The following is a 24,931-nucleotide window of genomic DNA, read 5'->3' as shown; positions in this document are numbered from 1 at the left end:
AACAACATATCCAGAAGTAGATCCATACAAACACGAGCAACTGACCTTTTTTTTTTTTTCCTCTATGTAGTTATACAATCATTACCAAAGGTCAGGGCTATTGGATTATAATTCAACAACTTCAATTATTTCCTTCTGTCTATTCTTAACACTAGACACTTGTTGCTGACAGGGCGGTGCAGGAATGAGACACAGACACAAAGTTAAGAATTAAGGGAGCAGGGGGCCCACTGCGTCTTGTGCTAAGTGGACAATAATGCACCTTTGCTCCAGTTATTTATTTCAGAAGATCGGGGAGTACATGCTAAATGTCCTCAGGCTTGGGAGAGCCCACCAGATACCTATGTTTACATCCTGTTGCATATCAGAAGGAACAATCTAGGTTTAGGACAATGGTAAACATTGTCGTCATAGTCACAAGACACATATCTTTACAGGGCGGGCCGCACGGCGTTCCATGCAGGCCTGGGGCTTAGCGTTCTAAGCCACCACCCTAGATATGCCTCAGGCAACATGGAAGACTCAGTTTCCCACAGACACTAAAAAAGAAATATCTATATAATGAGTTAGTTTTTACAGTCATTTGTTAAATCCTAATTTCTCAGTTCCACGACCATCCTCTCATTTGATCATTCTCTCAATCTTCAAGGATATCTGGGCAATAACCATTTTTTAAATTTCTTCATGCTGGAAAGGGGTGTTGACCTTATAGGGTAGACAAATGAAATTGGTTGATGGTTCTTGGAGAGACTGGTACCTCTTGGTTTCAAGGGCTTATCTGGCATAGGATCAACCTGGAGGCCTTAAGTTTCTGAAAAATATAAACTTATTAAAAAAAACTTTTATGGAGACTTAAATAGAGACCAGGGCACTCCCTAGGGTTTTCAGGAATACTATTGGTTGGGGCTTGACATACTGTAGAAGTTTGCAATATCTGGCTAAAGCTTGCATAAGAGTAACCTCCAGAATGACCTCTCAATTCTATTTGAAATCTCTTAGCCACTGACACTTTATTTTGTTCCATTTCTTTTCCACCTTTTGGTCAAGAAGTCATCCTCAATCCTACAATGCCAGGGCCAGGCTCATCCCTGGAAGTCATGTCCCATGTTGCCAGAGAGACTTATACCCCTTGGAGTCATGTCCCACATAGTGTGGCGGGTAGTGAGTTTATTTGCAGAGTTGGCTTAAAGAGAGAGGCCACATATGAGCAACAAAAGAGGCTTTCTGGGAGTGACTCTTAGGCATAATTACAAGGAAGTCCAGCTTTGTCATTGCAGAAATAAGTTTCATAAGGGCAAGCCTCAAGATCAAGGGCTTTGCTTATTAAATTGGGAGTTCCTAATGCTTGAGAGAATATTAGGAATTCCCCAGGTGAGGAACTTGAATATTTCCACATTTTTCCCCAGTCCCTCGAGGGGATTTTTCAAATACTTTTTTATTTTCCGACCCAAATACTCTGGCATGTATGCGGTATTACATTAACCTGTACAGAATGATAAGACCTCATTCTCTATTCTAGGTTCCATGTAATTAGGTTGTTTAAATAAACTGACCAGCCACATTAAATTTGATGGTGTGCCACAGAAAATTTAAATTTTAGATCAAATAAACATCTCTTCCTTTGGTCTCACATAGACACTGAAGTTTCAAAATGCAGACAATATCATTCTTTACCCTAATTCTGATTTACCTTAGCCCTAACCAGGTTCATTTCATTCATGTCTCTAACTGAAGTCTGATCTCTTTTTTCAGCTTCTTTAACAGTTGCCATATGGAGTAATGCTGACTTTCAGAGCTGCAGAATTCTAACTCTGAGTCTCAGGTATCGCACAGATACCCAAAGTTCCAGGATATCTGGAGAGCACAGCATCTCAGAATTTAGAAATAACAGTTAAAACTCAGGAATAGATGTGACTGCTGTAAGAGCTTACAATCTAGGAACCTTTAAAATGAGACTTATTTGAATATTCTGTACTCCTTAATCACTGATTGACCAATCTCTGCTCACGTTCTATCCCGATAACTTATGTTTTCAAATTCAATTCTCAGAGATTGTTCATTATGTTAGTTTATGTCAGTGAGACCATACAATATTTTTCCTTTTGTTTCTGGCTTATTTCACTCAACACAATGTCCTCAAAGTTTATTCACCTAGTTGCACGCCACACAACTTCACTCCTTCCTACAGCTGCTCAATAGTCTATCATATGAATACCACCCTCCATTCATCAGTTGATACACCCTTAGGCCACCTCCATCCATGGAAAATCTTTAATGCCATAAACATCACTGTGCAAATGCCTATTCATGTTCCTGCTTTCAGTTCTTCCAAGTCTTTGTCTAGTAATGGAATTAAAGGATCATGTGGCAACCCTATACTTAGCTTTCTGTGGAATCACCAGGGCACCCTCCAAAGGGGCTGCACCATTCTACTTCCCTTCCAATAGTGAATAGGTATAACTCTCTCTCTGAGGGGAACCAAGTCTTTCATGTTACTTGGACCGTGTCCAGGGTGGTGGTCTGGAATGCTGGGCCACAGGCCTGCATGGAATGCTATGCAGGCACACCTTGTAAAGATATGTGTCTTGTGACTATGACAACAACGTTTACCATTGTCCTGAACCTAGATTATTCCTTCTGATATGCAACAGGATGTAAATATAGGTATCTGGTGGGCTCTGCGTGCCTTAGGACACTTAGCATATACTCTCTTATCTTCTGAAACAAATAAATAGGTGGAGCACAGGTGCATTAGCATCCACTTAGCACACGACGCGGTGGATCCCCTGCTCCCTTAATTCTTAACTTTGTGTCCATGTCTCATTCCTGCGCCGCCCTTCAGCAACATCTCTCCACATCTCCTCCAACACTTGTATCCTTCAGTTTATTTTTTAAACAATTTCATTTCACACCATACAATCCATCCTAAGTGTAAATCAGTGGTTCCTGGTATAATCACATAGTTATGCATAAGTTGCCCTTTTACTTTGCTGACAAAGTCCTTTGATGTGGAAAAGTATTCAATTTTGAGGAGATCTGATTTATCTATTTCTTCTTTCATTGCTCATGTCTTCGGTGCAACATCTAGGAAACTACCTCCTCCTTTCTCAAGATCTTTAAGATATTTCCCTACATTTTTTTCTAAAAGTTTTATGGTCTTAGTTCTAATGTTTAGGTCTTTGATCCATTTTTAGTTAATTTTGTAAAAGGTGTGAATAGGGGTTCCTTTTCATTCTTTTGGATATGCATATCCAGTTAGGAGCAATTTTAAAAATGACATTATGGGGTGGGAAGCATTGGTAGGCTTTCCTAATTATAGATATGTTCCAAGATTATAAATTACTTAATTCATTAAAAAACTCTTTATTAAGAACCTATTATGTGTCAGGCTCTGTACTGAATACGTTATGCCTGGGTCTTACTCTCAACAGGTTTACAATCTTACTCTTGACTATCTAAAATAGTGAGTCTCAAAATTGGCAGCACTATAAAATCACCTAGGGATCTTTTAAAAAAATTCATGTTCAAGCTGCATTCCTAGAGGTTCTGGTTTAATTAGTCTGGGATAGAGACCCAGAATGAATTGTTTTTTAAGCAAAGTGATTCTAATATGTAGCAAGATTGAGAACCAACAGCCTATAACTTTCAAAATTTGAATAAGAATCTTGCAAATTTTTGTTTAGTAGTATTCAACTTTGTCTAAAATACCCAGAACACATGTTTCAGCATGGCACAATAACTTCTTAAAGAAGTAAGGACTTTAAAATTCTTCTACAATATCAGCATCTGTAAAACTCTTGAAATATTTTATCATTATTCTCAGGCTGAATATTGGTTAATAATCAGTTCTTTTATCTTAAATTTTTTACTATCATTATAAGTTTTGAATCCCATTTGTGAAAGGATTTCAATTTCTCATTAATAACCATTTCTCTTAAATGATTAATATTAAGAACAGAAATCATCCCTTAAATTCCATTTAGTTAAATTAAAGTTCTATGTCAATACATTTCTAGACAAAATGTTAAAATTGATTGCCACTTGGATATTGTTTCATTTTTGCTAACTTTTGCTCCCATAATTACGTTTATTAAGAGCTCATTCCTCCCATTTTCCTGTTAGAGAATCTGCACATGGTGAAAATTTATCAAAATTCTGAAAAATATTTTCAAGGCCCCATTTCTCCTCAGCAGTCTTTGTTTTTCATCTTTTCAAGAAATTTCAACAGGTTCAGAAAGGCCATTCTCATCTCTAACACCATGGTTTTGCCTTCCTTAAAGATAGGATTAGCGTATCTGATTGAAGAATTCCATTCTTCCTTATTTCCTTTTCAAATGAAACTGAGAAAACCAAATGGAATATCTGGGAGCTTTCTGAGTTTCCCACACTTGGGCCCACTGTCTCTTGATGATATTCCTGTTTCTTCTCTTCCTTAGGGAGATTGAGGACAACCGGAGGTGTCTTTCATCTTCTCTTGATACTTGATTTGGTCCCTAGGACTGCATGTGGGTTATGGAAATAACAGTCACCTTGACATGGCAGTTCCCAGCTACATGGTCTTGGCCCAGTCACTTAAATTCCCTGAGAATCAGTTTCCATATTTGCAAAATAGTAAGACAACTTGCCTTAAATATTAGAAATGTAAGTATGAACTGCTCCATACAGGGCCTTTGCACTCTAGGATACAATAACTTGTAAATAGTATTAATATTGAAGCTGAAGGTTTCCCAAATATTAATAACATTCCAACATGTTGGTATAGGGTGGGTAGTACTCTTTTTTATAAATAATTTCAGTCCACTTCTCATTAGAGAAAAGAGGCTTAAACACTGGAGACTGTTCCCTAGGAGCTCATTCATTGTGGTAACATTTGTTCATCCATTCAACAACTATTAATCAGGTACCCTCTCTGTGCTTGTCTCTGGGCTGGGAGCCAGGGTTCCAGCAGGGGCCAAGGCAGATACAGAATCAGCCCCGTGGAACATACAGTCTTGCAGAGGAGACTAAAATTCTCAAGAGTGTGTTCTAGTGTGATGTGGACAGTTGCCTTCCAGTGCCCCAGGGTCTCTGATTGATGTGTCCATCTCTGATAAGCACAAAATTGATGATGATGATGGTGATATGGTGATGACAACTATAGATTACCTGTGCCTTTTATTTGAAAAGGTGATGGCATTTCTTGTTACCATTCCTTCTAAGGAACGTTAATAATCCTTTCCTTACTCATTGCAAGGATATCTGGACCAAGAAATGGTCCACAATGAAGGTGAGTGTGTGATGAGTGCTGCCAGCCAACTTTGCTGAGGAGCTCTCATTTCTCATGAGCTTTTTAGAGAACAGTTCTCAGACATTTGCTTTCATGAGAAGTCAGATATTTTGCATTGCTCTATTTTTTCCCAGTTTTTAATTTTATTTTTACTATTCATACATATAACCATGTTTAAAACTCATTTGTGTCTTGCTTTTTTTTTAAATAACTGAACAATATGGAAGTATTTCAAGCACTTATGCTTGTTACATTTTTTCAAATGTGTTTTAATTTAGTGCTTGCTATTAAAGACTTCTATTTTACTTTTAGACATTATATAATCCCCTCTTTAACTACTTGAAATTATACCACATAATTTATATTTGCATATAAATTTTTAACATTTCCTTAGATTTGATTTCTACAGGGTATGTGACAAAGAACTTTACATTTTGTTAAGCTTAAAATTTACTGCCAGGTGGGACATGAATATGCACACTGGGACGAAGTTTGACTCACTGGGGTGGCTGATGAAGCAGCTGATGTTGCCATACAACCAAGTGTCTATGCAGTAAATGTCTCTGTCCTATTGTCCAGGTCAAAGAGAGAAACACACAATTCTGAAGCTATCCTCCAGCTTTTGTTTGTCAAATTAATCCACACATCAACACCTTCTCAGCAAAGAAAGCATTCTGACTACATTCTTCCTTGGTTAAAACCGTTCCAACGCACAGGATATATACACAATTATCTGAAAAGGCTAAAATACTCCCACCCCTTTTCCATCTACATATCTGTGTGAGGTCAGATTTCCTCCATACACTTCAACCTGAACAATATAAGAGATTGAATGAGAAAGCAGACATGAGAATCCAGCTGTCCTCCTCCATTAACCCAGACATTAAAAAGAATTGCAGACTTCCAGGAAGATGGCAGAATAGGAGAAGCAAAGCAAACTTCTCCTCCATGAATAACTAGAGAAAAGGCAGAAAACCAATGGGGCAGCAGATCCAAAGTATGAACAGCCAGAAAAGGACCTCTACAATATATAGTGGGGACTTGGTTGAAAGAGTGAAAAAATTATGTCTGAAAGGATGAGGTGAGTTTATTCAACTGGGACTGCCACTACCACTGGAAGCTGGGCTGGCTGAGCAAGGGAGAGAGGAGCCCTAAACTCCCTAACCATTCTCAGCTCCATGGCCAGGAGGTCCTGTGAGGGAACTTGGGAACCAGTGAATATGTGTTAACTGCACACAGAAAATGTGGTACATTTAGTCATCCTCCACAGAGGCCCACAGCGTGTATGGGAAAGAGATGGGACTAAGCAGGGGTGCTATGCGGAAGCACCAGGAGCCCCTACCCCATCACAGAGGCTTGCGGGTGCACTGCAGGCAGGGAACTGGGGCACATTTGAGGTGTAGGGTGAGAAGTGAAGACCCGCAGCCTGAGAGCGATCCACTCAGAGGACCAGAAATCACCAGACCCGCTGTGCCATTAAGCAGAATCCCTGCTGAACTGCACAGGGCCCACCCACCCCCACCAGGCTGGCAGTCCCCAGTGCACACAGAAAACAGCTGTGCTGACTGGATTTCCACCTAGAGTGCAGCTTCAGTTAGGAGAAAGTGCCTTGAGAGTAAGAGGTGGCTCAACAGCACCATCTGCTGGGAAGACAAAGGAAGTGCACTCTAGCAAGCTGTGGATCTGAAAATTCTATATAAATGTCCCAATAATCCTGCATTTCCCAATATAACCTTACCAAGATAAGCAAATGCCCCAAAGCCAACAGAAAATCACAAAGCACATGAAGACCCAAGAAGGTATGGACAAGTAAAATGACCAAATTAAAAAGCCAGAGGAGACACAGAACTGGGGGAAATTAATCAAAGAAGTACATACAAGTCTCCAAAACAACTTCAGCGGGTTGGGTAAAGATATAAAGGACATCAAGAAGACTCTAAAAGAGGATAAAAGAAGAATTTGAGAGAGTAAATTAAAAATAGCAGATCCTATGGAAATAAAAGCTATTGTAGAATAAACTAAAAATATACTACTGATACACAACAGCAGATCTGAAGAGGCAGCAGAAACAATAAGTGAAATAGAAGACAGAGCAATTAAATGCAAATGCATAAAAGAACAAATGGTAAAAAACTAAAAATATTTGAAATGGATCTCAGGGAGATGAGGGACAACAGGAAGTGCATAAATATAAGAATCATTGGTGTCCAGAAGGAGAAGAGTAAAGTACCAGGAAGAGTATTTGAGGCCATAGTTGAGGAAAATTTCCCACCCCTTATAAAAGAAATAAATATGCAAATCAAAGAATTCCAACAAACTCCAACTAGAATAAATCCAAATAGACCCACTCCAAAACATATATTAATCAGATTGTCAAATGCTGAAGATAAGGAGAAAGTCCTGAAAGCAGTAAGAGAGAAACAATTCACCACATACAAGGGAAACCACAAAGACTAAGTGCTGCCTACTCAACAGCAACCATGGAGGAAAGAAGGCAGTGGAATGCCATATTTAAGATCCAGAAAGAGAAAAATTGCCAACCAGAAATTCTTTATCCAGCAAGGCTATCCTTCAAAAGTGTGAGAGAGTGTAAAATTTTCACAAATGCTGACAGAATTTGTTAACAAGAAATACTAAAAGGAAATTAGTATTTTAGAAATTCTACTGGCTGGAAAAAAAGAAAGGAGAGAGAGGTCTGGAGAAAGGTATAGAACTGAAGAGTATTAGTAAGGGTAACTTAAAAGGAAAAAAGTAACAGGGAAAAAATAGATCTGAAAAATAAAAACCAAAGGAAAAGATGGTTGATTCAAGAACTGCCTTCATGATATAAAGAAGATATTGGGTAAATATGAGGAAGAACTCGAAAGTTTGGAAAAACAACTGGCAGAACTCATGGGAATGAAAAACACATTAGAGACATACAATACCAGATTTGAAGAGGCAGAAGAAAGGATTCAGGAACTACAGGATAGGCCATCTGAAATCCTACACATAAAAGAACAGACAGAGAAAAGAATGGAAAAATATGAGCAGTGTCCAGGGAATTGAATGAACAACATGAAGGGCATTGTTCTGGTTTGCTAATGCTGCCATTTTGCAAAACACCACAAATGGATTGGCTTTTATAAAGGGGGTTTATTTGGTTACACCTTAAGGCCATAAAGTGTCTGAGTTAAAGGCATCAACAGTAGGGTACCTTCACTGGAGAAAGGCCATTGGAATCTGGATAACCTCTGTTAGCTGGGAAGGCATGTGGCTGGTGTCTGCTAGTTCCTAGGTTGTGTTTCAGCTCCTCTCTCAGCTCCTGCGCATTCTTCAAAGTGTCCCTCGTGGCTGCAGCAAACTGTGAGCTCCTTCTTTCTGAGCTTTTATAGGGCTCCTGTGAACTAATCGAGGCCCACACTGAATGGGTGAGGCCACACCTCCATGGAAATTATCTAAACAGACTTATCACCTACAGTTGGGTGGGTCACATCTCCATAGAAACACTCAAAAGGATCCAACCTAATCAACACAAATACATCTGCCCCCACAAAACTGCATCAAAGATAATGTCATTTTGGGGGACATTATATATCCAAACTGGCACAGGCGAGAATATATGTGTCATGGGAGTCCCAGAAGGAGAAGAGAAGAGAAAAGGGGCAGAAGCAATAATGGAGGAAATAATCACTAAAAATTTCCCATCTCTTATGAAAGACATAAAATTACAGATCTAAGAAGTGCAGCATACCCCAAAAAGAGTAGATCTGAATAGACCTACTCCAAGACACTTAATAATCAGACTGTCAAAAGTCAAAGACAAAGAGAGAATTATGAAAGCAGCAAGAGAAAAGTGATCCATCACATACAAGGGAAGCTAAGTAAGACTGTGTGGATTTCTCAGTAGAAACCATGGAGATGAGAAGAAAGTGGTATGATATATTTAAGATACTACAAGAGAAAAATCATGAACGAAGAATTCTATATCTGCCCAAACTATCCTTCAAAAATGAGGGAGAGTTTAAAATATTTTCAGACAGACACTGAGTTTGTGAACAAGATACCTGCTCTACAGAAATACTAAAGGAGGCACCACAAGCAGATAGGAAAAGACAGGAGAGAGAGGTTTGGAGACAAGTGCAGAAATGAAGACTATCAGTAAGGGTAAAAAGAGATACAGAAAAAAAATAAAATAAGATATGACATATAAAATCCAAAAGACAAAGTGTTAGACAGTAGACATTACACTGAGTGAAATTAGCCAGAAACAAAAGGACAAACACTGCATGGTCTGTCTCGCTAATATGAACTAACATTAATGAGCTAACTTTGAGAGTTAAAGTTGAGAACACAGATAATCAGGGGATAGAAAGAGGTAATAAATTGGGCATTTCATGCTGAAGGAATACAGAATGTTCAACAGGATTGATTGCATAATCCAGAAATGGATAGCACAATACTCTGATGGTAGCATAATAGTGTAAGTACTCTGAATAAAGATGAGTGTGAGTGCAGTAGAACAAGTAAGGCTAGGGGCATGTATGACACCAGAAGGGAAGATAGAAGATAAAGACTGGGATTTTATAACTTAGCAAAACCTACAATGGTTAGTGATGGTAATTAAATGTATTAGGCAGCCACTTCCTAGACTTTACACCCAAAGCAGAAGCAACAAAAGAAAAAATAGAGAAATGGGAACTCCTCAAGCTTAGAAGTTTCTGTACCTCAAAGGATATCTGTAAGCCAATGTTCATAGCAGCATTATTCACAATTGCCAAGAGATCAAAACAACCCAAATGTCCTTCAACAGATGAGTGGATAAATAAAATGTGGTATATACACGTGATGGAATACTATGCGGCTGTAAGAAGGAACGATGTCATGACACATATGACAACATGGATGAACCTTGAAGACATAATGGTGAGTGAAATAAGCCAGGCACAAAAAGAGAAATATTATATGCTACCACTAATGTGAACATTGAAAAATGTAAAACAAATGGTTTATAATGTAGAATGTAGGGGAACTAGCGATAGAGAACAACTAAGGAAGGGGGAATGATAACGCAATAAGAACAGATAAGCTATTGTGGGTAAGTTTAACATTCTGGGAATGCCTAGGAATGACTATGATCTGTTAATTTCTGATGGGTATGGTAGGAACAAGTTCACAGAAATGTTGCTATATTAGGTTATCTTCTTGGGGCAGAGTAGGAACATGTTGGAAGTAAAGTAGTTATTTTAGGTTAGTTGTCTTTTTCTTATTACCTTGTTGTGGTTTGTTTGAAATGTTTTTTTTTTTTAATTGTATGTTTGTAAAATTTTTTTTTGATATAGTTGATTAAAAAAAAAAAGGCTTAATTAAAAAAAAATGAAAAAAATTTGCAGAGCTCCCGTGAGGAGCTGGTGGAGAATGCAGGGGTGTTGTGCTTCCCCACCTTGATGGTCGCTGATGTGCTCACAGACATAGGGGACTGGTGGTTTGATGAGCTGAGCCCTCTACCACAGGACTTGCCCTTGGGAAGACTGTTGCTGCAAAGGAGAGGCTAGGTCTCCCTATAATTGTGCCTAAGAGTCTCCTCCCGAAGGCCTCTTTGTTGCTCAGATGTGGCCCTCTCTCTCTAGCTAAGCCAGCTTGGCAGGTGAAATCACTGCCCTCCCCCTTACGTGGGATCTGACATCCAGGGGAGTGAATCTCCCCGGCAACATGGAATATGACTCCCTGGGAGGAATCTAGACCCGGCATCGTGGGATGGAGAATATCTTCTTGACCAAAAGGGGGATGTGAAAGGAAATGAAATAAGCTTCAGTGGCAGAGAGATTACAAAAGGAGCCAAGAGGTCTCTCTGGTGGGCACTCTTATGCACAATATAGACAACCCTCTTTAGGTTCTAATGAATTGGAATAGCTAGCAGTAAATACCTGAAACTATCAAACTACAACCCAGAACCCATGAATCTTGAAGACGATTGTATAAAAATGTAGCTTATGAGGGGTGACAATGTGATTGGGAAAGCCATATGGACCACACTCCCCTTTGTCTAGTTTATGGATGGAGTAGAAAACGGGGGGGGGGGGAGGCACCCAGTGTTCTTTTTTACTCTAATTGTTCTTTGTCACTTTAATTTTTATTCTTATTATTTGTGTGTGTGTGATAATGAAAATGTCAAAAATTAATTTTGGTGATGAATGCACAACTATATAATGGTACTGTAAACAACTGAATGTATGCTTTATTTTGTATGACTGCATGGTATGTGAATATATCTCAATAAAAATGAATTTAAAAAAAAAGTGAAGGAGAAATAAAGACTTCCTGAGACAAACAAAAACTGAGGGAATTTGTCAACAATAAATACATCCTGCAAGAAATGTTAAAAGAAGTTCTTCAGAGAGAAGGAAAATGGTATGGGTCAGAAACTCACATCTATATAAAGAAAGGAATAAATGCAGATAAAATTAAACCTTTTACTTTTCTCACTGTTAATGTATCTAACAGCTGGCTTTTTGAAAATAATAATAGCAACAGTGAATTGGTTGATTACAGCATATAGATCAGTGAAATGAATGACAACAATGTTATAAAGGAGTGGCGGGAAGAATTGAGAATACTCTGTTAGAATGTACTTGCACTGTCTGTGAAATGGTAAAGCATTATTTGAAAGTGGACTTAGATTAGTTATAAATATAAACTGCAAACTCTAGGGTAACCCCTAAAATGTTTCAAAAGACATATGTGCCAGTTTGGAAATACTGTGTCCCCCCAAAAGCCATTTTCTTTAATGCAATCTTGTGTGGGCAGATTTATTAATGTTTTGATTGGGGTGTGACCTTTTGACTGAATGTTTCCATGGAGATTTGACACCACCCATTCAGCGTGGGTCTTGAATAGTTTACCGGAGTCCTTTAAAAAGAGCCACACGGGCCCAAATGCTTGTTGATGATGCTTGGAGATGTTGACAAAAACAGATTTGGAGATGCTTAGCTGAGAGATGCTAGCCCAGAGTTTGCTCCAGAGTAGCTAAGAGAGACAAGCCCATGGACATTTTGGAGAACGCCATTTTGAATTGCAACCCAGGACCAGCAGACACCAACCACATGCCTTCCCAGATGACAGAGGCTTTCTGGACACCATCGGCCATTCTTCAGTTGTTGATGCCTTAGTTGGGACACTTTTATGGCCTTAGAACTTTAAATTTGTATCTTAATAAATCCTCTTTATAAAAGCCATTTCTGGTATTTTGCATAATGGCAGCTCTAGCAAACCGCAACAACATACAACTGATATGCTAAGAGAAGAGAGAAAATGGAATAATATGAAATGTTCAATTAAAATAGGGAAGGCAGTTTGGAAATAGAGTGTGGTGATGAATGCATAACTGTATGATGGTGCTGTGAACAGGTGATTGTACACCATGGATAACTGTATGGTATGTGAATATATTTCAATAAAACTGAATTTAATTAAAAAAATAGGGAAGGCAAGAAAAAAAGGGAAACATTAAAAAAAAGAAACCATGAAATGTACAAATTTTTTTATTAGAGAAAAAAGTAATAAAAATTAGAGCATAAATCAATGAAATCGAAAACAGAAAAACAAAAGAGAAAATTAACAAAAGCAAAAGCTGGTTCTTTGAAAAGTTCAAAAAAATTGACAAAATTCTAGGCAGAATAACCAAAAAAAAAAGCAAAAGATACAAGTGACTAATGTCAGAAATGTAAGAGAAGTCACTGCTATGGAACTCTTGGATATTAAAAGGATAATAAAAGCAGTAGGCCTATATGGAAGAAATGACACCAATTCTCTACATTTTTTCCAGAAAATAGAAATAGAGAAGCCCTTTCTTATTCATTCCATGAGGCCCATGTTACCTTAATACCAAAACTAAATAAAGACATTATAAGAAAGGAAAACTACAGACAAATCTAGCTCATGAATATAGATGCAAAAATCCTCAACAAAATATTAGCAAATTAAATACATCAGTGTTCAAAAAAATTGTACACCATAACCAAAAGTGTTATTTATTCTACATATGAAGGCTAGTTCAAAATTTGAAAATCAATGAATGTAATCCCTCATATCAATAGGCTAAAGAAGAAAATACATATGGTCATAGCAAAAGAAACAGTAAAAGCATTTGACAAAATCTAGCACATATTCATGATAAAAACTCTCAGTAACTAGGAACAGAGATGAAGTTACTCAACTTGATAAAGAACATCTACCAAAAACTTGCATATAACATCATACTTAATGGTGAGAAACTAGATGATTTTCTCAAAGGCAAGGATGCCTCCTCTCATGACTCCTATTCAACACTGTACTGGAAGTCTAAGATAATGCAATAAGACAAGAAAAGGAAATTAAAGGTGTACAGATTGAGAGGGAAGAAATAAAACTGTGTTTGTTCACAGATGGTATGACTATAGAAAATCTCAAAGAATCAAAAACCAAAACAGAAAAAAAACCTCTTGGAACTAAGAAGTGACTTTTTTAATGTTATAAACTCATGTATTTAAACATATTTGATGGATTTCAATTCACTGTGGTTTTTACATTATTGAAACAACAGTGGTCCCTTCTTTAAACAATGGGAGCTCTTCTAGTTGTCTCCTAAGTCCTTTTGTCATGACCCTCAGAGGCTATTATAGCTTTCTTGCAATCCCCTCTGTGTGTGTGACAAGAGGGTCCATACTCATCTTAGATTTCCTGCCCCAGACCTGAAATCAGCTATATCTTAAAGAAGTCCAGGTTGATTTTAGTAAGAAAATTTATTTCAGGACCACAATCTGGGTACTAGAGATGCTCATTGCTACTAGGTTGATCATTGTTTCTAGACGTTTCAATAGTACACAGAGCTAGGAAATAAACAGATACACACACACATAATATATATAAAGATAAATGAACCTCAGGATTTAATTTGTTACTTACAAGTCAAATTTAAGCCTACAGTACTTTTACTTAACCTTTATAATATATGCATCTCCTTTCTTCCACACTGAGGCTTTTGGTTGTCTAAGACATGAAGGATGATAGAATGAGAATTTTCTATAATTACTCATTTACTTTTCATATACTATACACTCAATAGTATCAGAGTAACGATACTTACACTAATCCTAATATTGGTATAAAACGATTACTGAAAATATTAAAATTATTTTGCATATGGTCTCCACATTCTTCCCCTATATTTGCTGGAGTTGCACTATATCTACATTGTTATAACACATAGCCATTATAAACTATACTCTCTCCTTCATAGCTCAGTTTTAGCTCTACTACTAACTATATTTTAAATTCTCTCTTCTGGTCTTCATATATATTTCTCTTTAATTATTTTGTGAAATAAATTTATGCTGAGGCCACAATTTTTACATTATTTTTAATTCTTTCCAATGTGTTTTTACTTCATATCTGGGTTTTTCTAATTCTGATTCACTTTGTATCACTCTCTCAATACTTTTTATTTTGTTTTGAAATAGTAGGTTACAGTTTTGTTCTATTTTGAGAACCTATCTTTTTGGCATGCTTTCATTGTCTGTAGAGATGTTATTCTGCTCCTTATTCTCTTTTTTTCTTATATTAATTTGGTACGGATTTGACCTCTGTACATTTCTGTTGCTCATTTTTTTTGTGTATGGGATTGATTTCCTGAACTTTTATAACAAGGCATGATTCAGAATAGCTTTTATAATTTTGCAGAGTTCCCTCGTCTGCTGTTTTGTAATGTTCAAAAATGGGGCAGCCTGCTTCCTGAGTTTCCTGGCTCTGGCCCCCTCCCCCAGCTTGTCTTTCCTTGTGTCCATTGTCCATGTCCTGCTCAGTTTTGATTCAGCTCCCATAAGTTACTCCTCTAGGCGGGTTCCTGTCCTGGGAGGAACACTAGCTGGTCAGTTTTGAGAATTCATAGGGGCTGGACTACTGCCTCCTCAAAACTTTTTACTGTAGGCTCCTTGTCTTTACCCAATGTTGTTGAGCGTAAAACCCCTCCAGGTTTTAGCTGCTGTTCTCAAATTAGCCCAGTGTGCTTTCTAGTCAATACCTATTGGCTATTTTGAGGTTCTATTCTTGGCTCTATCAGATGCTGCCCTGTTGGTTCAATCTTCTTCCTCCAAAAAAAATCCCAAAATGTGGAGATACTGTGGCTCTGGGCAGTTTGTTCCAACCCACTTTTATGTTAGCATTTGTGGGGCTACGTCATCACCTAGCTTTTGTTGTAAATGTTGTCCATGGTTTGACCATATATTTGCTCTAATTTTATTTGAGGATTCAGAGAGATTGAAAAACTTGGCTGCCACTGCTGCCATCTTCCTCAAATCCTCTTGAGGATGTGTATTTTTTACTTTGCTAATAAAATAGACAAAACAATTTAATTTTTATCTTCCTTTTACTTGATTATAAAAACAGCAATTCCCATTGAGGATTTTCAGAAAATCTACAAAAGTATTAAGAAAAGAATAATAATTAACCATAATTTCATCACGCAAAGATATAATTAATTAATTATATTAATTAATAATTAGGTGTATTTTCTAGCCGTTTATGCATAAATAAAACACATAATGCACAATCTATGAAATGTATATTGTATAGCATTATGTATGGATTAAATTGATACAGAGTTTTGTATCTCACTTTTTACAGTTAACATATGTTAATCTTTTTCCCCATGTCATCAGTTGGGTTTAAAAACTTGAGAAATTCCAAATAGTGTCAGGTAAATTATTTAACCAGAAAAAATAAAGTTAGATCTTTACCTTAAACCATGCATAAAAATCGATCACACAAAAATAAGAGTTAAATGTATTTTCAATAAAAATTATTATTAAAAATCATATAAATAAGCAGAGAAGGACCTTTTAACATAAAGGCAATGGAAATAGTCCCAGAGGAAAGTATGGATAGAGCTGATCACGTAACAAGTAACATCCCTCTTAGGTATTTAGTTATCATATTGTCATAGCACTTAGCAATGACTCATATAGATACCAGAACTTGTCAGACTTAGGATGAAGTGACTTGGAAGATGACCTCTGTTGGCCATTGTCTAACAATTGCCTTGAATTTCGGCTTTTACTGGCAAAAACTGATCTCATGATTTGTCAAAAGATAAAAACCAAGGGATTTGACCTCTTTGTCATCCAGATTGATGGGGATCACCTTGTTTGGCAAGGTACTAAATCAGGATACTCAAATAAATCCATTTTTCCCAGTGGGTGATATTAGGCTCCCATTAATCCAATCCTAAGAATCCAGGATCTGATACTTGAGAACATTTAAACACGGTGTATTGCCTTGAACTAGAGCTTATGCAGGAGAAATGGTCACTGAAGCAATCCCAATAGCAAAAAGCTATTAATTTGATGGTCATTGTTGTTTTATTTAGCCTCCTGTTTGGGTTCTGAGGCAGAGACTTTCAGGAATCCAAATTTATCACAGATGGTCCCAACTTGTAGAAAATAAAGACATATGCAAATATATTTGTAAAACAGGTGAATTTGGGAGGTGATCATTAACACCCCAAATTACCTTTCCTTCATCTGTTTATTCAATGCAAGCAAGCCTCCTGCAGTGTGTTTATTGTTCTTTCCATGAAGCATTAATGAAAATATATAACAAACATTGTTGGACACATTGCCAATGGAAGATTATAAGAAACAGATGAAATCTCTTAAGAAAAGGGTAATGTTTGTGAATGATATTCAGGAAAACATCTCTTGGGTTAAATGGTGATCCAGCTGCTGCCTGGGTGTTTATGGATGGAGCACTGGGGCTCAGCAATCTGTTGGCTCCCCATTCCCAGACTAGGTGAGGCAAATGAGGCAGCTAGGGTACAAAATTTAAGGAGGCATTCACTCCCAGGGCGGACCCTGCATTTGCATGACTATGAGAATGAGTGACTCCCTAAATTGTGCACCTCAGGTGCCTTATTAACCTCATTTCACCCTAATCCTGGCCCTGCTGAAGCTGCTTCAACCACAATAGCAAGTGGATTCTTTTGATTCCTTGTGGTGCTCCCTGACCTTTTCCCATGCAAATTTACATCTCTTAGCCCCCAGGAAGCAAGCTGGAGTAAGTTCATGATGTGTCAGCCTGAGGGGAAACTTCATTTAGCAAAACAGGAAGATAGCATGGGCTCCTGGTCCCTGAAGAACATCCATCCCCATCTGTCATGCAAAGAGCTCTTAATGGTAATTTGAAGGTGTACTGTTCAAAATGAGAGAGAGAAAAGTCCTCTTTGGAATGTGCCTGGATTTTTAAGACCTGAGACCGATTGGGCAAAGTGTCAGAAACTAGGGAATGTTTTGCATCAGGTTGCATCATATTGGTAACTCTCCCCATAATCCTCCCTTAGTCTGCCTAACAAACAATTGTATCCACATCTGCTCCTAGAAAGTTATAGGTATGATCCACACTTACCAGGTTCCTTTGCAGTCCTGAAGGAAATTAAATGGAATCTGCAGAAGAAGGTAATTTTACATGATTTCTTCCCTAGTTCCTCCTCAAAGCATTTGTGAGCAAATAGTTCTCAGTTGTAAAGTGCTTTATTTTGCTTTATTTTCCATCAGCTTGCACTCTTTCATGTTGTCTGGGGTTCCTTGGCATCTGTTGTGAGGCATGCTGACTCAATTCACACTCTGGTTGGTTAGCAATTTTCAGATCTGGATAGAAAAGCAGAGGCCACCCTTGCAAACAATAGCTCAGTAAGAGGCACTTCAAAGAAGGGGAGAGGAATTTACGGAGCTGAGAATATGGAACAACAGCACAGAATGGCTCTGCCTTGGAGCCCAGAATAGATGTACAATTGTCAGAGAACTGATTTGTCTCTTGGAACCTCCATTTTATCTTGGGCCACCTTTTATCATGATCCATCTGAGATTTCTTTCCCTTGTTGCATTTGAGAGGAGAAAACAGTTATTTTCTCTGCTTCTACATATCTTTCCCTAAGAAATGATTCGCTTATTTTTCCCACTCATCTCTCTCGTCCTTATTCTCAGCAGGTTCAATGTCAAAACCAGGCTGAATCTGTCCCAGGAACTCTTTTTTCTGGAAAGCCTAGTTTCACATGTAGTGTTGAACTTCTGCAGCAAGCTTTGGGGCATATTTCTTGCTTAAAATAGCAGCCCAATTTAACTGTAGGACCATGGTCCACATCATTTGCCCAATCAGGTCTTAATAATAATAATTCCCATCAGGAATAACTTTCTAGAGATCCTTTCTAAAAGAGATCACTCAATGTTAGGTCATCCCCCCGCCCCCAACCCCGGTCCAGGTGTTCAATGCCTTCAGCAAACCCAGCACATAGTAGAGTCCCAATAAGTATTTGCTGAATAAATGACATAAATGAATGCATCAACTTTTCTTTATTCCCTCTTCCTCAAATTGAACTTAACCTGTTTGTATCTGCTTCCTCAGAATCTCACTTTTTGCTACCAACCTGGGAACTAATGTAATAGCCTTTCAAGAAAATTGATTTGCTCTGTTGTAGAGATGCTTGGCCCAAAATGGGTTCCATCTCTGGAGAGAGTATGAGGCAGATCCATAACCAAGGAGCCCCCTGGGGACAGGAGGAAACTCACCCACCACCCTGCACCTGTTGCCAACATAGATGAGTCACTAGAAAATTCCTTCCTGGCCCCTTGATTCCTGGCATATGATGGGAGTTGGTCTCTGGATCTGGGGAGAGCCGATCCAATTCAAACTCTGCTCCAGATCATTGATCTAAATGCCACTTTTTTGAACATGCACCCCAAACCAACAGGAAGAGCCTTAAGTGGTTTTCTTCAGAAAGTCTCCCTTTTTATCATAAAATCAACATTGGGCTTTGTTATGCTCTGCTCATTGGAGTCAGATGGTGTCCTGGGAAAGTCTGGGGCCTGTTGTAGTGGTTAGGAATCCTTGTGTATCCAAGATTATGAGATTTCCTCCTGGCCAGGAAGGCTATCTCAAATGAAGATTGCCTATTAAACAAAACATGGAGAAGGTGGAGAAGGCAGAAGATTTTGGACCAGAAAATATTCACAATGTATCCCTCAAATTACCTTAGGTACAAAGAAGTGAAATTTTTTCCATTTTCCACAAGCTGTCCCCTTAAAGCAGTTCCTGGGGATTCTAAAACTGGAAAGCAACAAAAACCTTTGTAAAAGCAGGTTTTAGTGAGTAGCTTTAGGATGCAGCTTCCACACAGACAGGTCGTAACAACACATTTTGTTCTCACAGGCTAGGCCAAGAAGCTACTTAACTACCTGCCTAGCAGGGTCAATCACTTAGGGCGGGAAGGTGATTGGGAGTTTTGCAGGCCACAGAGGAGGCTGCCCAAGCCATGCACACATTAGGGAGCCAGGCTGGGTAACAGAGAAGCTAGAAACTGTGCCTACAGGACCTAGTGAAAACTAGAAAAGGGTCTCCTTAAAGTGCCTGGAGTTGGAAACACCTGCTGCTGGTCATTCTCACCTAAACAGACAACTCTCCCAGGTCCTCAAGATCTCCCCAGACTCAGCCCCTTATAGCATGCAATGCCACACATTGTTTCATGCTTATGAGACATGAGATTGCCAATGCATCCATCTTTGTCATTGTTTGACTGTTCTATGCTAAAACATAGGCATCAAAACATACTAGAAGAGTCTTGCAAATTATTTCTTTTACTTATGTTTCTTATGTGCACTAATCAGTGTATGCAGTATGCCATTCAATCCTCACAACATCCTTGGGAAGTAGGCACCATAATTACATAGGAGACTGTATACAGAGAGGTTAAAAGTATGGTTTTTGGAGATGGACTGCGTGGATGCAAATTCTTGCTCTTCTACTTAAGGATATGGAACCTTGGGTAAGTAATTTAAACTCTTGAGTGCCTCAGTTTCCTCAGCAGTAAAAGATAAAATGGATATAACATACTTTGTACAGTGCCTGGCATATGGTTTATGCTCAATACATGTTACTTATTGTTACTTTTGGAGGAAAAATATCAAATCTCTATAGGAATGTTGATATCCAAGATGCAAGAAGCAGTCCAAAATATCAGAAGTCAGTAATGAAGGCAAGGCATAAACCTAAGAGTTTGGAGGCAAGTACAAAGAGGATGGGCAGGCTGGAATCCATAGAAAAAAGTGTATCTGGGATATTGCCTGGATAAAATTTTCAATTTGCTTTGATGGGCCTGTTGGGAATAATTGAACTCATCCATAAAGTGGAGATACTGAGCTATTTGTTTGTTGCAAGGATGGATAAACATCCATCAGCATCCATCCAATAGCTGAATGGATGGATATATATAGAGATCTCTAATGCTACTATTAATAGTTGACTGTTCATGGGAATATTACACTGGATATAAATATAAATATAATATAAATATAAATATAACTATAACATCCTTAAGTATCAGGTAATTAGTGAAGAGAAACTTTGATGAACTCCAGTCAGGCCCACTGAGAAGGAGGTAAGGTCATAGAAAGTTAACCTATAGTGCTGTGAGGGCAAGGGGATCTGGGTGGAATCAGGTGAATAAGCAGACAGTTACATTAATGGCCTCCAAACTTTCTAGGGCAGGCTGAATGGTTAATTCAGTAAACTGCATCCTATGCTCAGCTAGAAAGTATTTAGAAACCATCAAGTCCTTTGGAAATAGTTAGCTGTTCTATCACCCAGAAGTACCCTTTATTAGGAAAGAGGGAAGCTGAGGAGCTGGAGAAAGCAAACTCACAAAGCACTGAGGGCCTACTGTAGACTGAGGAGCAACCATTGCCATCTTAAAACCTTCACCACAGGGCAGTCAGGCTGCTGGTCCAGGACTTGAAGCTGACTGGATCTCCCTTTTGTGAATCACAGCCATCTCTGCTCTCCTTGAGTTTAAGGTACCTTGGGACTCTTGAAATGGTTAAACAATGTTTAAAAGTTGCCATGAAAATTACATAGCACACTGAATATAAAGCACTTAATACTGAGTTTAGCACAGAGGAATTATAAATAACTTTCAGCTATAATTATTAATAGTTGACTGTGTATCAGAGACCTCTCTATATATCCATCCATTCAACTACTGGATAGATCTGATGGATGTTTACCCATCCTTGCAACAAACATTTGTTGACTATCCACTGTTAGACTTGATGAATCAAGAATATTTTCCAACATGTTTTGAGTTTCATTGAAAGATTCCCAAAGAATCTTGCCCATTTCTTCTCTAGGGTCCTGGGTTGTAAGATTGCAAGGCACTGAACTTACAGCAGTACAGACTCAGAAAGAACCTCATAGATGGGAGGTCAGTCCAGGAACTTTATCTTACAGGAGAGCACCCAGAGTGCCAGGGATAGTAAGTGTTCAAGAAACAGGAGCTAATAATATTGCAAGCTCGATTCAGGTCTGATATTCCTTCTCATTCTTTCATATTTTCTCTTGTTCAATTCTGTCTTCTCAATTCCTGCTCTTAGGACTTTCCTTCAAGCCAGGATGAACCCAATTCAACCCAGGATGACACCTTTTATTGAGTTTCTTGTTCTGAGCACTGAGCAACTTGCATAGTAGACAAAATGTCTCAGACCATCTGGAACAAATGATGAAGAAAACCAAGTTCCCCTCTTATAATGGGGTGCCTGAAATCCAGGGACTTCTTTACAAGGACTCCAAAGTTCAGGCAGATGTCTCCTTTTCTCTTCCCCCATATCCAAGGAATCTCAAGATATTTTTTCCTTTGTAAATGTGCATTTGGAACAAGCGATGTTAGATATACAATAATTCACATTTCCACTCACAGAACATTCATACCTTTATTTCTAACATTGGTACATTTCAACCTCAAAGAAATGTGTTTTTGAAATGACAAGAACTTATGACTGCTAATGTCAACCAAATCTGGAAACTAATCCAACTATAAAGACTGCATTAACTGTGAGAATGTCATTTCAATATTTAGATCGCAGTTCTCTTAAGAGGAAGATTCCCTCTGTGGCCACATGTAGCTATGCAGTTTTTCCTAACAGTTCAGATTTTTAGGGCTTCTGAAATCCATTTAGTCTGGAAATTACTAGGGTCTAGTTCAATCAAAATATAAGCTTGGGTTGCTAAAGGGTACAAAAGCCATCAGAAGAAGAAAAAATCAATTTTGGAAGGCGTTACATGGCTCTCTGCATGGAGATCTAAAGGTGTGCTGTTGACAAAAGGCAGCAGCTATTGTCAGAGGGCTTTTCACAGGCATCCCACAAGGACAGGTGCACTTACCTGGAGCTGCATTCAGAGGTTTTTCGTTTTTTTGTTTGTTTGTTTGTTTTGGCAGATTGGGACATGCTAAACATGGGACATGACAGACACAATAGTCTGTCTAATTGCAAGTGAGGCTTTACTTTAGTACTTACTTGGAATAGTGTGGGAATGGTACTACAGGCTTCAGTTCAAAACCTATCTCTAAAACACTTTACTGCATATTCTTGAACTAGACATTGTCTTCACTTTCTTAATTTATAAGAAGGACTGATAATTCATACCTTTTGCAGAATTTCTATGAACATCAGAGATAAGGAACAGTCTACCACTTAAGAAGGTATTTAACATTGCTAGCTACTGATACTTTATCCAGAAAACCATAACTGACCATAAGTATTTCTGAGTGTTGTTGACAGAAGTATGGCATGCAGTGGGTACTAACCATTCAGCCAGCCTGTCCAAATTCAATAATGTCACTTAGTTCTAGTACAAAGCACTGTAGGGGCCACTAATACAATTCACTAAAACTTTTACCACAATGAACCCAAAGTCAAGAGGATGAGGCAGACATGGTGATAACTACACATAGTACAATGTTGGATACATAAAGATACTCAATCTATATTTATTCAATTGATAAAAAATTAAATAGAGTTATAAATCAAGCTGTTGGAGGATAAATGAAGTGTACTTATGCCTAAATTAGAAATCTGATTGAAGCTTCTCAGAAGAATTAGTATTTGAAATAAAGTCTAAAACACCGATAGACTTTTTTGCCAGACAAATTCCAATAATTTGATGGACAGACTCCATGTCTTTCCAGGGCAGATGAGACTACAACAAATGAAACAATCCTGCTGAATATGATGTCAAAAGAAAATTATGGAAGAGGATACTATGAAAAAAAGGGTTGACAGCTATAGGCTGTTATATTTAGGCAAAAACATAGAACTTCCAAAAATAAAAATATATACAAATAGAGATTTAAAACTTATTGAATGAGTAAAATTACAGATTAGATACAAATGAAGAAAGAACTAATAAATGAGGTAGCTTTGAAAATATTACCTAAAATGTCATACATTTAGTTTAAAAGATGGAGCTGTTACATGAGGTAGAAAGATGGAATACAGAAAAACAATTTTTGGCATACAATTAATAGGCGCTGCAGTAATAGAGAATAGAAAAAAGAGGGGAAAGTCATGTTTCAAAAGATAAACAGCTGGATTATATTAAAATTGAACAAGGTTATAACTTCTCAAAGTGAAAAAATATACTAGGTTCCCCAAAGATAAATAAAGATGAATCCACACAGACACCCAAAAACAACAGAACAACAAAAACAAAACAAAATAAAAATTTGTAATGACACTAAAGAATGAAAACATATTTCCTCACAAGAATTGATAAATATATTACCAAAAAAACTTCTCATCAGTGATGATATAGGCCAAGAGACAATAAAATGGTTTCCTAGAGTTCTGAAGGAAAATAAATGTGAATCTAGAACATTATGCCTAACACAAATATCACTCCATGGTGAGGACAAAAATAAAGACAGACAGAAAATGAGTTCACCACTCAGATATTTCATGTAAACACTAGTAAAGGAGTGATGTCATCAATATGGTGATGTAAACATCTACTGAAAACTTCTTTCCAGAGAGTCAATGATAAAAAGTACAATTATGAATGGTTTAAAACTCAGGAGGAGGATACAGACTGGAGAATGACCCTGAAAATGCAGAATTGAAGAAAGAAAAGAAATTATCAGGAAGGAATCTTCTATCCTGCACCAGCTTGTCCTCACCCCTCCCATTTGTTCAGTCTCAATGTGGGAAAGGCACAAAATCAGCAGATGGGACCCTCCCACCATGAATACAGATTATAAAATCTCTCACAGCAGTGAGACATACCCCCCAACATTTGAAGACCCAGGAGACAGAGGAGAACATTTCAAGGCCCAAATCAGTGAGAGAAAATATGGACAGAGACTGTTTTTCCAGCCCTGGGTCTGAAAGCCCTTCCCCAACCCTTGATGGAAGCAGTAGCTGGTGCCATTTCCCTGCCTTGGGGATGGCTGGAGTGCTAGGTCAGCTGAGGGAGTACTTTGCCACAGATGAAGCCCCACGTCAAGCCAGATCTTGGCCAGAAAAGTGAGGGCATAGGAATCCCGCAGTTTCAGCTCACCTGTGTAGATGCAGCCTGTGCTCAGAGGCAAAGCAGCTTCTGAGGATGATTAAGTGACTGAACAGCACCATCTACTAGACAGTCCAGAAGGTGCAAGGGCATTGAAACACTTTTTAAAAGATGCTTCAGATCCTTTCTTAGGACCACAAGAGCTGGTACACACTCTGTTCAGCAACCTGGCCCTGTTTTGGCTGATAAATACAGAAGACGCAACTGTTGGTATTGAGCAGGGCTCAAAAAAGAAACCTACGTCTTGCTGGCCACTGGAAAACAGGG

The sequence above is a fragment of the Choloepus didactylus genome, chromosome 13 (genome assembly GCF_015220235.1).
Source record: "Choloepus didactylus isolate mChoDid1 chromosome 13, mChoDid1.pri, whole genome shotgun sequence".
Lineage (NCBI taxonomy): Eukaryota > Metazoa > Chordata > Mammalia > Pilosa > Megalonychidae > Choloepus > Choloepus didactylus.
The sequence above is the reverse complement of the archived record's forward strand: the minus strand, read 5'-3'. Positions refer to the sequence as shown.